We start from the raw sequence: 7,237 nt of genomic DNA on the forward strand, positions 1-7,237 counted from the left end.
TGATGAGTATTATTTAAAAATTGATATCTATTGTTATATTAATCTATAATGTATTTTCAAACTATAAAATATTGTGACCTATTATCACACAAGATCATACATAAGGTATTTTTTCAGAAGCTAAGGTATAACATTAATAAATCAGTATATGAGGACAAATTAATGAATGCTGTATTTATATCAGACAGTTCATTTATGTCAGGTACAAATTAATACAGAGTGTTTTGTTGCTTAATAAATATTTATATAATGATAAATCTAAAGACAGCTAAAACTTAAAAAATATTGCTAAAATATTGTTTAAGATTCAATCAAAACTCCAGTGGTCCTTATGGGACTAATATCTAAAAAGCTCCCAGTGGATGTATAATCTCCAATGGCAAAGAATCTGACTAGCACAGTGATTAAATAGCAGAGTTAAAAACCATGGATGGATGTGAATTGTACCAGCTTGAACCTGCCACCAGAGAAATATAACCATGTTTGCATCCACCAAGCCCATCCTCTCAGAAATTATTATGTAAGTATCAGACAACAATAAGATGAATAAAAAAAAAATCAAGATAAGTCACATTTACATAGTCAGCAATTTAACAACACAGTTATGAAATGCACAATAGAATTTGAAGATCAGTGTTCTTATGAGCAGCAGAGTAAGGGGCTTCAATCATGGTCCATTGCCTGTCTGTCCACTAGCCTAGTAGCGACTGTGACCTACAAGTGTCCAAGTCTTCTTGTTTGCAGTTCCTGCCACTGCTCTGGTGACTGAAAATTTCCACAAAGTTTAACTTGGGGACAACTGCAGAGGAAGGGAATTTTTACATGGCTGTGAGACTCCAGGCAGTATTCTCTAGTCCTAGTTCCACCCCATGCAGCTCCAGACTCCTTGCAGCTATTGACAAGGATGGGCTGCTGATCCCACTCTCTTCCTTCAGGCCCTCAGTCCCTCTTCTGAGTTCTCCTGTAACAAAATCAATTACAACCAAGGAATAACACTTTCCACCTGCTCCATGTGTTTCCCATCCACAGGCTGTCCCATCAGTTGTCCTAAAGCTGAAGAGAAGTTTCCTTTCCCTGCAAGGTACTGACATAGACCTAGTGGGTACCTTAAAATCTAGCCACTGGAAGTTCTTCTAGAAATGCCCACCAGGCTCCTATAATGTGGCTCTTATTAAGCATTTTACAATGCTCTTCCACAAATAGTGGAGCTTCAGTCTCCATGTTCTTCAAACATGATATGGTTAATTCTCCTGAGCCAAGGACTTGCATCTTTATCAATATACACATGCTGTCTTCCACATAACTCAGTGAGTCTACCTGGACATATTTTGTCAACCATCGCCATATGATTGCTGTACCATAGACAAGAAGTGTGTGTATAAATAGTTATAGAATGAATACAATCATTGTGTGAGGGGTACAAGGTAAGATGTGTCTTCATTGTGTACTTCTAGAAAATTTTTTCATGAACCTTGAAGTCACTTCAGATCTGGGTAATGATCTCTCAGTCATTAAGCAGTGAGGCCTAAATCCACTGATCATGTGCAATGAGAATCAAGAGAGACTGTCCAACTGGTTGCAATTTCCAGACTGATAAGAGCTACTCAAGCCACCTAACTTTCATTTGCCTGATGTGTGAGTTTCAACATCCCTAATGAAGCAATCGGCAGAAAATGCCTATGATCATTTGAAATCAAGGGCCACTATTGCTTCTACTCGTACTTAGATTCTACCAATGAGGAGGTCCTGTTTCATCAAATTCCAATGTTGACACCAATGAAATGATATCATTCAATAGTTTGACACAAGCTGAACAATTTCCTTTTTTTTAAATCAAGGAAAATATATGGAGTGATATGGATTTGTTCATTGTACCATTTGATTTTTTTCTTAAATCTTAATTTACTGAAACTTCCTCTATTTAAGATAAATTCCTAAATTCTGCTTCGCGGTCTTTTGGCTAAGATCAAGTGAAGAAAAGAATGGAAATCTAATTCATTCCTTATGGTCACCACAATGTTTTGTAATATGTGTCAATGGGCAGCATTTTTCTGAGACTCATAGGACTTTTATTCAGTAGGTGGGTATTAATGACTTCAGAACCACGCAGAGACACAGCAAAGTCTGGATAGTTATGCCTGAAATCTATGAAGCCATACTTTCATGTATTTTTCTCTCATATATCCTTGAATTCAAAAGAGAGCAGACTTCTTGCTGAGGCTCTGAAAGTGTCTACATATTTCCTTTTTTGAGCGTTTTTATCTTAGCCTAGTTGAAACTTCCCTATTTTAGTTTACACAAATCACCATATCTAAACCAGTGTTTCTAACTTTTTTAACACTGACATTGAATTCAAACTATTCTTAGGTGGACAGACTATCCTGCAGTTCAATGAATGATTTCTCAGTTCTAAGACAATAGGAAATACGAGCTTTCCTACGCTTTTAAGCAACCACTGTGAAAGGGTCTTTACACCCCAAAGGAATTGTTATCAATCAGTTGAAAATAACTATTAACTTCATGTTACAACCTTGCAAAAATATTATCCCAAGTGTAAGTTGAAAACAACCAAAGCAAACTTGTAGATTCTTTCAGCTTTATTGGAGTTAGTTACAGGACAATAGGAAAGGACTTGTTGACCAGATCACAAGAGAATCATAGTCAGTTGCTATCCTATAATGGTAAACAAACATTTGAGAAGAATTATGATTACTGGATACTCGAAGCACACTCAACATCTGTAAGCATACTTATAGGATAAAGAATATGCTCTCTGGGTGGCTCAGTTTGCCAGATACTCTTTTCAGTATAATTTTTCTGAATTGGCTCATTTGAATTAAATACACAGAGTGTTATCAGTTTTATTAGATATTTTGAGGGTTGTATTAAAGACCTTAAATAGTTCCCTTTTGAAATGGATTATTTCTGTCTCAATGAAAGTGTTACACAATACTATCTTCTGACTTCCCAACTTGTCTTCATCTTGTAACATTTGAGGATGAACAAGTAAAAAGGTGTCATGAAAAGCTTTCTACATTTCCTCATGTTCAGAGTTTCTCACAGCATAAATAGTTGACATTACCTAAGATTTGAACATTGCATGAAAAATTTCACAGGATTTTCATAATCATACTAATTCTCTAGTGTGGAGCCGTGTTGCCAAGAATACACCGTGAATAAAATATATGCCACATTTTTCCCAACAGAAATACTTTCCCTTAAAAAGTTCTTAGATGTTTTGTCTGACCTGAAATGAAGTCAAGAATATTTTTTCACATAATGCATGCGTTAAGTTTCTAGCCTGTAAGTATTAACTCTTACATTCAAGGAAATAGGCCAAGAGTAAAGGATTCATACCTTCAACATATTTAAAAAGTTTCTCTTCTGTAAGTATTCTCTAATAAATTTTAAAATGATATATCTTGGTAAAGGATTGTCTCGTTCACTTCATTTATAAAGATTCTCTACTGTATGAAATAACTGATGATTTCTCAGCCTGACATTGTGAGGATTGTATTTGGCACATACTAACTATTTGTAAGGTTTCTCTACTGTATAAATTCTATGATGAATTCTCAGACAGCCTTTGTCAATAAAGCATTTGTCACACTCACTACATTTGTAAAGCTTCTCTCCTGTATGAATTCTCCAATGAATACTAAGATGGGATTTTTGGTTAAAGCATTTGTCACATTCACTACATTTGTAAGGTTTCTCTCTTGTATGAATTCTCTGATGAGTTCTCAGTATATCTTTTTCAGTAAAGCATTTGTAACATTCACTACATTTGTAAGGTTTCTCTCCTTTATGAATTCTGTGATGAATACTCAAATGGGATTTTTGGGAAAAGCACTTGTCACATTCATGACATTTGTAAGATTTCTCTCCTGTATGAATTCTCTGATGCCTTCTCAGATTGCCTTTATCAGTAAAGCATTTGTCACATTCACTACATTTGTAAGGTTTCTATCCTGTATGAATTCTCTGATGAGATCTCAAATCAAATTTTTGGGTAATGCATTTGTCACATTCACTGCATTTGTAAGGTTTCCCTCCTGCATGAATTTTCTGATGAATATTAAGATGTGATTTTTGGGAAAAGCATTTGTCCCATTCACTACATTTGTGAGGTACATAATGGGGGGTTTCAAGAATAACATTGCTAAGCTTGTTCCATTTAGAAGACTTCTCTTGAATATTTATGTGTTCAAGAACAATGTACTGGCTGTCTTGATCCATGACCTTCCCATACATTCCCCATATGCAATGATTTTCTGAAAAAAAAAAAAGAAAAAAAAGGTAATTATAGGTGACATCAATTATTTATATAAGGAGTAAGGGATTCAATAATCAATGAGCTCATGGATTTGTACTCTCAAGAGAGGTTTCTCTCTCTCTCTTTTTTTTTTCTCTTTTTGAATCATTACATGTATCCTCAGAAGAACCTCAAATATGATTTATATCAGATGACTGGAAATAATAAAAGCCTGCTAAATTTTATTTTCAAATTGGACATCATACCCACCTCAAATATAATAACCTGGAATTGCTCCTCTCTTAAGATAAGAGGGACAAAATATGGAAATGGGGCTGAAGGGAAGGCCATCCTGAGACGCGTCCAAAGAGATGCAGATCCTTGCAACCAACCATTGGACTGAGCAAGGGGACCACAATGAAGGACTTAGGGGAAGGCCTGAAGAAGCTGAGGGCTTTGCAACTGTGGAGGAGGAACAACAATATCTAACAACAAGACCACACAAAGCTCCCAAGGGTTAAATCAGCAACCAAAGTGTACACAAGGAAGTACAAATGTCTGCAGCTTTATATATATAGCAGAGGATTTCCTTATGTGGCATCAACAGGAGGGGAGTCCCTAGGTACCATGAAGGTTCAATATCCCAGCATGGGAGAATCCTAGGGGCATGAGGTGGGAATAGGTGGATCGGTGGGAGGAGAATCATCATAAAAGCCCGGGGGGAGGGTAGGATATAGAGATTCCAGACAGGGAATGGAGAAGGGGCATTAACATTTGACATGTAAATAAATAAAATGACCAATAAAAAAGAAAATTGTACTTTGCATAAGTTGGGACAAATAAATGATCCATCTGTAGTGAATTTTCAGAAAGTAGAACTCTAAACAATACATCTCTAATTTTATGGTTACAATTTGATTCAGAGTGACACTGAATGAGGTATAAATTTGGTCAGGTGTAAATTTATGATATAACTGATAGTGTCAGGGAAATCACTCAATAGATTTGTTTCAACATCCAAAATGCTAGGATAAAGATCACATTGTCCAAGATCTAAACAGAGATCAAATCTCAAAAAGTTAAATAAAAAAAAAATGGCCAAACCAACAGCTCTATATCCACTTGAAACCTTGTATATTTTTAGATTCATAAATAAGGGAACATTTTAAAGCAATAGTAAGATTTTAAAATTGCAACTATTATATATATAGAAATATAATTTCTTGTTCTGGATATTTAAATTTTTACTTGAACTTTTTTATCTTGACTGAAGCTTAATAAGTGATAAGGAGTGATCTCAGAGAATATAGCACTGGTTACTTTTCCAAAAAAAAGCAGAGAAATGTAAAGAAAACACAATGAAATAGTTATGATTTTAACTAGAATTTCCCTCATTCAGGAGTCTCTGGATATCTCAGAGCATTTACATAAACACATAGTAGGAAAACTCAGAGAAACAAATAGGAATTCAACAAGAATTATATATTGTCTTTATTGCAAATATGGCTCAGAAATGTAAACCTGCACCATGAACAAATGACAAAAGAGTAAAGGTACTTGCTCTTTCTACTTTAAAAACTAATCTAATTCTGTCTAAATATATTGCAGCTCACTATTATGTCTGAATTCAGTCCCAAAGGGTTTGGGGCTGTACTCATGGTTTTACGGGCATAATGTATCATTCAGTGTACATAAAAACCATTCAGATATACACTTATGTAGTTAAAGAAAATAGTATTGTGATGAAAAATCGAAACATTGCCACAACCCTTCAGTTTTCCCTATGTAATGCACACCTTGGCTGAAGCAGATTAGCATAGATTATATCAAGACTTCCACTTCTAAAGAAAAATAGAAAAAAAATAAGAAAAGACATTCATGGCCAGGCGTGGTGGCGAATGCCTTTAATTCCAGCACTCGGGAGGTACAGGCAGGCGTTTTCCTGAGTTCGAGGCCAGCCTGGTATACAGAGTGAATTCCAAACAGCCAAGGCTACACAGAGAACCCCTGTCTCGAAAAAACAAAAAAAGAAAAGATAGGACATTCATTTATGTTTGTAAATTGATGGTTTATGCACAGCACCATAGCTATCATCTCTAGAAAATTTTTACTAATATAGTTCATGTGATGAAATGCAAAGGTGAAGAAAACAGGACTGAAACCAAAAAAAGAGGAAAATAACAATTTCTATATTGAGAATTTACCACAGGGACAGTGTCTCTCTTGAGACAAATAGATTTCAGGTGTCAACAGTGATTACTGTGTGACATGAGGCGTGATAAAAATGTTGTCAGAATACTGAAATCTGTATCAGCTCACAATCACAATAATGGTAAAAGAAAGACATTTTCCTTTCATCATCTGTGACCCTAGGGAGCTAATAATATATTTACTATTAGGATTCAAAACAGTGGATTTCATATAATTTTAGCTTCTACAAATTCTACTCTTTCATATCTTCTTTAGTGATGTGAATTTATACTTATTTCTATATCCTCATTCACAAGCTTGTGTTTAGAAACCTGAACATCCCTGAAATGCAATTTATATGGCACAAGAGTCCTTATTTTACACAAATATAAAAGAACAGAATTTAGGGCTGGTGAGATGGCTCAGTGGGTAAGAGCACCCGACTGCTCTTCCGAAGGTCCAGAGTTCAAATCCCAGCAACCACATGGTGGCTCACAACCATCTGTAACGAGATCTGACTCCCTCTTCTGGAGTGTCTGAAGACAGCTACAGTGTACTTACATATAATCAATAAATAAATCTTAAAAAAAAAGAACAGAATTTATTCAACATAGAAAATATCCATCAATATGTTCTTTGAGCATCATTCCAATAGATCCTTTTTGAAACATGCAGGTAGCTAGTCCAAGGGAATTATATGTCCTCACAATATAAAATCAAGTAAAAATATAAAGATGTAATATACATGAAAGACCAAAACATTAAATTTTCATTATTACAGAAGAAAATAAA

General features: G+C 35.1%; 1 pseudogene; it reads right to left on the minus strand.

The window, feature by feature from the left end:
* Positions 1-3,531: 3,531 nt before the first annotated feature.
* On the minus strand, positions 3,532-4,239 carry LOC147004101 (uncharacterized; annotated as a pseudogene).
* Between the last annotated feature and the right edge of the window lie 2,998 nt (positions 4,240-7,237).

The sequence above is a fragment of the Mus caroli genome, unplaced genomic scaffold (genome assembly GCF_978045245.1).
Source record: "Mus caroli unplaced genomic scaffold, Mus_caroli_1 scaffold_6, whole genome shotgun sequence".
NCBI lineage: Eukaryota > Metazoa > Chordata > Mammalia > Rodentia > Muridae > Mus > Mus caroli.